The sequence below is a fragment of the Lutzomyia longipalpis genome, chromosome 4, assembly GCF_024334085.1.
Source record: "Lutzomyia longipalpis isolate SR_M1_2022 chromosome 4, ASM2433408v1".
In the NCBI taxonomy this organism is placed as follows: domain Eukaryota; kingdom Metazoa; phylum Arthropoda; class Insecta; order Diptera; family Psychodidae; genus Lutzomyia; species Lutzomyia longipalpis.
The window spans coordinates 20,288,155-20,298,508 of record NC_074710.1 but is presented as its reverse complement, the minus strand read 5'-3'; the positions used below and the strand labels follow the sequence as shown (position 1 = coordinate 20,298,508).

The window sequence follows — 10,354 nt, the reverse complement described above, 5'->3', positions numbered from 1 at the left end:
ACTGATCGATTTTTTTATTTCCGGAATTTCGAACGCATGATTTTGCAGAATAAAGAACGATAAAATATCCAGAATATTAAATACTCAGAATTGATACAAATAATTCGCTAAAGATATAATTTTCATAATTTATTCAATATTCGGAAATTCAAACAAATAATTTTTCGGAATCTTCCATAACTAAATACATTCTCTCAAATTCTAAAAAATGATTTTTCAGAATAACGAACTAAATTTATGGTTTTTGTATTTTAAAAGTTCCAATTTTAAGAAATTTTGACCCAATCTATCTCAGGAATTAGTTATGATTGAAAGTTTTGAATTACAAACGAATAATTTTTTTTATTATTTCAAATTTGAACGGAAAAAATTTAAAAATCAATGAAGAATAAAATTCTTAAAAAAACAAGAAAATTTTCAGAAAATCATTCGGAATTTCTAACAAATAATTTCTCAGAATATAGAAAGATTAAAATTTTGTGATTCGTAACGGCTAAATGTTCTGAATTTCTTACAATTGAAAGCTCTGGGCTATAAAGAATGTTATGCGCATTTCAAGGAATAAGTCCCCCGCATGTAACCAAAATTGAGTTTTAAATTATTGTAGGGGATCATTAAAGGTTCAAAATAAGCGTGGTCATTTCCCGGAAAAGCGCTGGGAAACCTACGAATTTTCCGATTTTCTGTTTAACCTATGTTGATTTATTTCTCAATTTATAGCAATCGTAGGATATTGTGATTGGTGTCAAATTAAAGCTATAATAATGCTTAATATTATATATTAAAACCATTTTCCAAAATGCACTAGAAGGTGAAAATTCGGAAAGATTTTCCGAACACGCATTTTTCTTTCGCCTCCCTTTTCCACAATATTGCATGGGACCACCTGGAACATCCCTTATTTTGTAGCTTTTTTAATCCCCTTTCATTTGGTATAGCACTTGGTAGGGAAATCCACTGGGAAAACTCGCTACAGAATGATTTTCCAAAGTTAAGCACGTTTTCGCATTGGAGAAAAAGAGATGGACAATTTTTTTCTAGGGGAACATTCTCGAAACATCAAAGAGGAGAAATCGTTTATCTCTTTTCTTCCAACGCGAAAACGTGCTTAACTTTGGAAAATCATTCTGTAGCGAGTTTTCCCAGTGGATTTCCCTACCAAGTGCTATACCAAATAAAAGGGGATTAAAAAAGCTACAAAATAAGGGATGTTCCAGGTGGTCCCATGCAATATTGTGGAAAAGGGAGGCGAAAGAAAAATGCGTGTTCGGAAAATCTTTCCGAATTTTCACCTTCTAGTGCATTTTGGAAAATGGTTTTAATATATAATATTAAGCATTATTATAGCTTTAATTTGACACCAATCACAATATCCTACGATTGCTATAAATTGAGAAATAAATCAACATAGGTTAAACAGAAAATCGGAAAATTCGTAGGTTTCCCAGCGCTTTTCCGGGAAATGACCACGCTTATTTTGAACCTTTAATGATCCCCTACAATAATTTAAAACTCAATTTTGGTTACATGCGGGGGACTTATTCCTTGAAATGTGCATAACATTCTTTTAAATAAACAAATGACTTTTCAGAATTTCTAACGAACGAATTTTCCGAACATGGAACGATGAAATGTCCAAAAATTAATTGAATTTCTTTTAGAGATTTTTCGATATTTCTATCAATATAATTTTCTGAATTTTTACCGAATAAATTTTCGGAAATTCGAATTCATAATGATCCAGTGTTCGGAAATTCTAACAATTGAAAATTCGTAATTTTAGACATTTGCTTATTTTGAATCTTAATCGATTGAATGTCCTAAATTTCTAGCAACTTAGTATTCGGAATTTAAAACGATTCAATTACCCGAGGAGTATTCTAAGGATGAAAAGTTCATTCCTTCAACAAAAAAAACCTTTAAATAAATAATTGAATATCAGGAAATTCAAACTGTAAATTTATTTTTCTGAATTTTGAATTTCAAATGCATCAATTTTCGGAATATAATGTGAAAGATCGTTAAATTCAAACAAATAACTTTCCGGAATTTCTAACAAATAAATGAACAACAATTTTCAAAATTTCAGGCAATGAAAATTAAATTAAAACATGATTTTTCAGAAATTTTCTAACAAACTTTCAGGAAAATAAATCCATTAAATGTCCTTAATTCCGAAAGATTGAATTCTTACAGTTTTTAGCGATTAAATTTGAGAAATTTCTCAACTTATTATAATAACCTTTTCCTTTGAATTCTATTTTATTCTCTAACGAATCTTCACGGTCCTTCCATTTTTCCGGAAGAAACAATATCACGAATGAACTGTGTTTTAACTGGTGCAACGTCATTGGGGGTTGTAAGTAGATTACTGTTGAGGGAAGAAAAGAATTCCCAGAGATTTCTCTGTGAGAAAATCTCTCGAACACTTCTTGTGCAACTTCGCGAAAATATCGTTGAATGTGCTGAAACTTTCACATTGGGTATGGAGCTTATTTTGCCCCATCGACGTGCTCTGACTTCAGCAAGAAAACTAACACATCCCCCCCCCCCCCCCCGTTTTCTTGCACCACCCCCGCACAAGTAATATTGCTTTTGATCGAAAGTTCTGCAACGGGTTTTGAGTTCAATTTGGAACAAGAGGTCCATTTGCGGGGGGTGTGGGGGATGAATGGACTTCTTGTGGATTCATGATTTGTTCTCGAAGGTGAATAAAACATTTTAAATAATATTTACTGATGACTTTGCAAATTACCCCACCAACCCCCCGCGTCGATGGAGCCAATTCGGGTGGATTACGTTTGAAGGACTTCGTGTGCGAGGGCGACTGAATGCAGCTTCTTTTCAGGATAGGTAGTAAAGAGGAAGGGTTGGGGGGGTGCGGGGGTGGGTTTAGCCGTAAAAGCGCACGAGACTTTGGAGAAAAAGGAACGAGATTGGCAAAAGTATTTCCGGTTGGTTAAGTTCTTGAAGCACTTCACACGTCGAAAGCTCCAAGTTGTGCGGAGCTTTTTTTGTGTCATGTTGTTGCCTCTCCACCCACCCCTTTGGATATAACAAAAACACCCTCAAACACGTTCTTCGCGTTCACTCCCATTGTCCATGCAAGGAGCAACAGACAGCGATCTAAAGGGTGCGGATGGACAAAAAGGAAGAGCTGTGAAAGGGGTGAATGGGTGGTGCGAGATTGTTGGAAGTTGCAAAAAAGCACAAAATGAAATAAGGGAGGAAAATGAAGAAGCTGCATTTGGGCGAAGTTCTGTTGCAAAATCACTTTTCTCACCCCCAAATGCCCTTTTGCCGGATACTCACAGCCAAAGCAAACACATATTGAGCAAAAGGAAGTAGCTCATAAGGGGATGGGGGTGTGTGCGGTAGATTAGGAGGAGCACCAAACTATCTCACAGAAGGGAAAAATACGCGATACATGAGAGACACTTTCGCAAAAATCAAACCCACCCCCTTTCTTGGCAATGTACTCTCAAAAGCACCGCGCGAAGGGATGCTGAAGTACATCCCCCCTCCCATTCCACGGGGGATGCCAATAATGTGGCCACGTACGATGATATCGGAGCGGGTAGAGCGAGAAAATGTGCTCAAGTCTAAAGCTCTCACACCGTATAGACACTTTTCGCAGACGAAGAAATAGCGCTTCGTCTTCCCTTTTTGCAACATTATCATCAAATGGGGATACACCAGCAAATAGTTTGGCGTCATAAACACCACTCTGAAGGTCTCACAAACATTTGCACACCCCCCACCCCTTCTTCCTCCCACCCCCTCCCCACCGCGCGACAAGAGGTAAAACGCGAAAACATCCCCCACAACCAACCCCAAAAAACAGAGAAAGTTTTTCATGGAGTTGTACTTAAAAAAAAAAGTTTGTAGCTTTTTTTGCTTCATCTACCACCCCTTCCCACCTCCCAAAACATTCTCATTTGGCAGCATTTTAGTGGAGTTGAAGAAATAAATTTTACTCACTTTGCCATATTAGTTTTCCACCTCGCACGGAAGGGACCCTTCGACAGCTTCCAATGTTCGCCGTTTTTTCCTCTCACAGCTAATCCCTACGGGTGAAAAGTATATAAATCGAAAATTAATTGTTTTACAGTGATACTTTACTGGGGGGAAAGTTTTAAATGTTTTTTTTTTTTGTAGAAGGATAAAGGAGCGATTCCTAATTTATGGATTCAAACTGTTGTTATTTTAATGATGGGAATGGGGATATTGAGTGGAAATTCATTATTGAGTCCAGTTTTAGTGTCTCAAGTCAGATCTAATATTTTTTAAGTTAGGTATAGTTAAGTTTTCTTTCAATAGACTTTGATTTTAAGGCTAAGCTCTAATTTTTAGGGTCAGGATTTAAACAAATATGAAATATGAAACAGTCCGTTTCGTAAACCAAGCTTTATGGCTAGTTTTTTTTTTAAACCAGACTTAGGTCGGGCTTTAAAGCCTGTTTTTTTAAACAGACTTAGGTCAGGCTTTAAAGCTAGTTTTTTATCTTATCTAACCAGATTTAGGTCAGGCTTTAGGAGAAACTCAGCCCCAGATTAGTCTGATCTAACTTAAAACTCTAAAAAGTTTGACCATTATAAAACTTTAGCCTTTAACTTAAGAAATCAAAGCCTCTATCAGGAAAACTAAGGCCTAACCTAAAAACTAAGATCTTGCTTAAAATACTTATGGACCGACTTAACAAACTTTAATCTAGTTTAGAAAAACTTTAGTCTAGATTTAAAATCCTAAACCTGATTTAGTAAACTTAGATTAAGGTCTGATTTAAGACACTTAAGTTAGCACAGATTAGTGGTCAGTCCTGAACTATCTCCACATATCAAATTTTAATTTAAACAACAGAAAAAAACGTCCACTGCTTCCACCCACATTTGCTCATTGTGGCACAAGGTGTTGCTCTGTGAAATTTTCTAGTTTATATGATCTGTTTTTTCTCTTTCTCCCTCAACCACACGTGTCGCTATTTTTGTCAGTTCTTTTTAATAATTTAAAACAGCTCATTTATATTCTTTCTCATCTCTTGTCACACAGCTCTATGTGCCCGCGTTCTCCATCATCCTCATCACGAGGTCCCAGGGATGAATCCCCAATTTTGTCAGGAGAAAGAGAGAGAGAGAGATGTCACGAAAATTTACACCCATGCAGTGTGAGTTGTATTTCAGTCATGTTTCTAATGATGCAATATTAATGACAAACACGGTGGAAGGAAGTGAGCACGCTCCTGAATATGATTATCGAGGTGCGGTGAATTTCAGTTTGGTGGTACAGTACCGAAACTTTTGAATTTCAAACGACTTTTCCACAATTGAATGTGTGTGAACCACCCCGCAAAATATTGCACCCACCACAGTCCCTTTTTTCCACCCCCGTCCCATTCTCATCCATGTCTCGCCCATTTCGTCTCTCACCTGACGCGCCTTCAAGTGAATTTCATTCCTATTTCGACTCTCCTTGTCATTGTCGCGTAGGAAATTTCCTACATTTCGTATGCAAGACGCGATCCGTGAGATGCTCTCGCCTGCAAAATTCACCCCAATGTTGAGTGGGGTGTGAGGTGAAGAGGGGGGGAGGGGTGGAAAATTGCACCCACTCACACTCGTTGCTTTCTATCTTTCATATCAAGTCCATTTTGCTTACCACGTTCAACCCCCTCCCGCCGCATACAAGGACTCATACCCAGCAGTGGCCACAAAGTAGCAGCGACAGAATGTTGAAAAAGAATGTGCAATATTTGGAAAAGGTTTGCCAGAAGAGAAGCCAACAAAGAAATCCCTTTAAAAACATACTTTGAATGTCCTTTGATATGTCGCGATTTGTCATGTGACAAACCTGATAATTTAGAAATGTAGTACAGCGAAGATATGGAGCTAATTAGGTTTGAACACCAAAGATTTTATTTGTAACGTTGGCTACAAGTGCCTTAAACCGATAAAACCCTCAGAAAATGTACTTTTAGAAGTATTCCTTGGAATTTTCATACGACAATCGATGAAATTTTCCATGTTAATTTCCTGTTCTCTTACTGACTCTGTATTATACTTTTGTGACAATTTATCATAAATTATTACTGAATTTTATTCCTTTTTCAAGTAAATAGTTGTTTTTTTTTAATGTATGTAGGTAAGTATGTTCAATTAGATTTATTTCCGGTTTGATTCTTTCCGGATGCGATTTTATATTTTATAGGTTATATTTTGCATAAGACTTGCATTAAAAAAAAAACAAATATTTCTGTATTTGAAAGAATTTTAAGAATATTTTATTAGTTGGATTAGGTATTCGTTTTTTTTTAATATTTATAATTTGTATTTCCGAAAGTTTTTTTTTTTATTTTTCGGAAACTAAATTTATAAGGACTGTCTATTATTTTTAGCATTTCCTCTGAAGAGTTCTAAGTCTAAATTAGATAGGCTTTCAAAATGAACCGAAAGATAGAGTTAGGTTTTTTCTAAGACTTCCGGAAAAAAAACGGAAAAGTTTTTCAGGAAATTTATTAAAACGAAATGAGTGAATTAAACAAAAGAAATTAAAACAAAAAACAATTTTGTATTCTAGGAATTATAATCTCTTTATAGGAAGCTTTAAAAAATCCCTCAAAGAACATTCTAGGATAACTTTTCAAAGAAGTTAAGAAGCCCTAAAATTTCATTAAAAGCAGAAACATTCATTCGTATTACATTCAGTTATATAAAAATTGCATCAAAATGAATCACATTCATTTATCAATTTTGCAGAAGGAAAACATTTCCGCGACAAAGTAAAGTTTATGAGCTCTGGCATCTATTTTTCCCACCAACAAAAGCACTTTTATGCATACATTTTCCACAGGGTTAACACACTTTATGTGGCGACAGTTCCACGTGCGACGCCATGGAGCTTTTGCAATTTCAATTGTGCTTTTGTGCGACAATTTGCGCCTCCGCAAACAAATCTAATCCACTCAATCACTCTGCACAGAGTAACTTTTAAATTAAAAACCATCAATAGTACGAGGAAGCTTTTTTTACGTGTTAGTCAACAAGGTGCAAAAAAAGCATTCAAGCAAATATCGAGAAAGTTTATCCGGGTTAGGGGTAGTTGTTGAATAAAAAAAGCTCATCGAATGAACGATAAATTTAAGCAGAAAAATTGAAAAGTTTTGAATTTTTTTTCTTCTTTGAAATAACTTTTGGGAAAAGAAAATTTTTGTTGGACAAAAGTCGATATTGGGAAATTTTTTCCACTAAATTAACAACATTTTTTAAACACGAATTTAAAATCAAAGTTTTAGGAATTATTTTCTTACTTTTTATTTTTGGAAACAGAGACGTCAGAAATCTATTTAAATGAGTGACTTGTTATTAAAATAAAACATAAGGAATCTTGGATATATGTACATTTCTTGATTTGAGAAGAACTAAAAATCAATTTTAAGAAAACGATTTTAAAGTCAAAGTATTTTTTAATCTCCTGTTTTATTCGCAATCAGTTTACTTTACATGTAGAATAAGCGAATAATTTGACGGTTATAAAGTTAAGGAAGGAAAAAGTCATATTAGTAGGTATAGTCAATTCAGGGGAATCATCAGTTATGATGGCACCTCCTTTATAAACTAAATAAATAAAATAAATAGTATAGTCAATTATTTACTATTACTAATTATTTACTTACTATATTGGTATAGTCAAAGTTAAGGAAGAAGAAAAACTTTTAAACGGATTTATGACAGTTAAATTGTAATTAGTAAGTTAAACAATGTTTAACGTTTCACATTTATAAAATAATTTATTTTTTCTAACGTTTGATATAATTTTTCTTATGTTGAACATTCTCCAGTAATTTCTAATGCTTAGCGTGATTTTTTGACATTTGACATTATTATTCTAATGTTCGATATGACAAGATTTTTTGTTTTAATTTCCTATCTAACGTTGTTTTTCTTAAATTTTTAAAAGATTTTTTAACACTTGATTTATGATTTTATAACATTTGATAAAACTTTTCATTTAATCTGCAATAGTTTCTGACGTTTAAGAGTCCACCAGAGGCATTTTTTTCTAAATCTTTTTTAGCTGTGATTCTTTCGAAGAAAAGAAATGCAGAGGGCGTATTATGTAACTCTCCGAGTGCTGGGTGGCCCTTAAGAATTGTACGTACAGCCACCCGGCACTCGGAGAGTTACATAATACGGACCCCGATCAGGCACAACCTAATATCGGTCCAATTATATTTTACAAATTTAATTCCAGGTACACTCATAGAAAAAATTCCGTTCTTATTACTGCGGAATTTTTTCTATGAGTGTATGCCTGGTATAAATCTGGACTCTTGGCGGGGGAAAAGCCTGAATTTGAAAATATGAGCTAGGTGTGCTTCCTACAAGGCACATGAGACAGAAAGTGTGAAAACTGCAATGAAGACAATTTTTCATTCATTGTATGTTCACACTGCTCTCTGTACCTGTGCTTCAAATGTTTTTACGTGAAATACCACCCCTAGCACTGTGAAGCTAATCTGTAGAAGAAGGAGAAGAGAAAACCCGTATTCACCGTTAAAGATGTCGGATTTTATTTTGGTTGCAAGGATAAAGCCCACAAGAAAGGAGTTGTACGAAGGAGCTGAAGGAAGAGTGGGATAGATTCCAAAATATTACCTTTGTCTATTTTTATATTGCCCATCTCATTCTATTCTAATCATATCAGTTTTTAAGGTGAAATCTGGCAGAAAATTCAAGAATTTCAAAGATTTGGTAAAGAAAACTCTGGGGAAGGCTAACTCGCGCATTGCTGTGATTCCTGGCGCGAGCTGTCCTTCCTCAGAGTTTGAATCCTCAAACTTTGACACACTTGAATTTTCTGCCAGATTTCACCTCACTCCTCATCAAATATTGCCACACTTGGACCAATCTCTGAAGGAAGAATCACAGCCCGTATGTAAAAAAAATTAAATTTTATGACTATCTTCATTAGTAAGCCAATAAAGAAGAAAAAATCCCAAATAGTTTTGTCGAAAAAGAAGAAGCAATAAAAGGCAATTCGCAAAATTCGCACCAATGAATTGTCCCAACACGGTGTACTTCTTTTTCTCCTTTGCACACACCGTCGACGATGAAGATGGAGGAGAACATTTATTTGATTTAGTGCTAATGGTTTTACTGTGTGCAGCATTCGTTTCGTTTTGTAACAGGTTTTCATCCATTTTTTTCTTTGATTCCTTTTTCTTCTTTTTGCACATATACACGCGAGAGAACAAGAAAAGCGAAGAAGGTGGAAGGAGACTTTCAGAAAATTGGCCAGAAAGTCGTTGCAGTTGCTGCAAAAAAAGAAGAATTTAGGAACGACTATTGTGGGACAAACTAAAAATTGGTGATGGATTCAGGAGATTCAGAGGACTTTAAACAATTCCAAAAAAATCTTAAAGAACTAAATAAAAAAATGAAAAAATTTTTGGAAAAAAAACAAGTGAAGGATTAGTATAAAAATGTTGAAGAACAGTATGAGAAAATTATGGCAGTGGGAAGGGAAGCAAAAAAAAAACACGGAGAGCGATTCTTTAATATTAATTGATCATCATTTGATATTTTTTTGGGATTTGTATTTTGTTTAATTTCTGCATTAAACATGAAAATATTGAAACAATCTTGAAACATGTAAAAATGTAAAATGTAAAAATGTTTCACGTTCTGTCAGATTTGACAAAAACGTCAGGCGATGCAATTTTTCTTACAAAATATTTCCCTAATAAAATTCCAACCAACTCATAACCAAAAAACACTGTTTCACATTTTTTTTATTTTATAATTTTTATTTAAAATGTTTCACGTTCTGTCAGATTTTGCAAAAATGTCAGTCGATGACATTTTTTTACAAAATATTAGTTTGTGTTTCACTTCGTGGCCAACACAAAGTATTTTCTTTAATGAAAATCCCAGCAGCTCATAACCAAAAAAAACATTGTTATGAGACACAGATGAAACATCAGCGCACATGTTTCACATATTCTTATTTAATAATTTTTGACGTAACTCATGTATTTCTGTCATTGATCATAAAAAATTGAAGAAGAATTTTCAAATAATTCTACAAAATATTTTCATCTTCACCACAATTGAGGAATTTCGCAAAAATTCTCACGTACCAGAACTCGTTCTTGGTGCATTTTATTCTTCATCTTTGCCTCCCATGTCTTTATCCACACATTAGTTTTATTGTATTGACGTCCGAGCTGCTTTACTTCTTCCCCGCACAGCCCTCTTCTGGTGGATTTTTGGATGAATTTTTCTCGCTTTGCTCTACACCCAAAAAAGGTCATCTTATGCCATTTTTGTCCCAATGGACGCATGAGAGTAAAGACAAA

The 10,354-nt window shown here is 34.6% G+C and overlaps 1 protein-coding gene across 8 annotated transcripts in view; it reads right to left on the bottom strand.

Annotated features, from left to right (window-relative positions):
• Window positions 1-10,354, bottom strand: part of LOC129794686 (protein muscleblind) — a 279,292-nt gene that overhangs the window by 251,420 nt on the left and 17,518 nt on the right. For 6 of the 8 annotated variants that reach the window (XM_055835524.1, XM_055835508.1, XM_055835517.1 and 3 more), the window contains exon 3: window positions 3,982-4,067. The exons of the other annotated variants lie outside the window; for them this stretch is intronic. The gene's annotated coding sequence lies outside the window, so the exon portion shown is untranslated. The remainder of the gene's footprint in view (window positions 1-3,981; window positions 4,068-10,354) is intronic. 8 annotated transcript variants of the gene reach the window in all.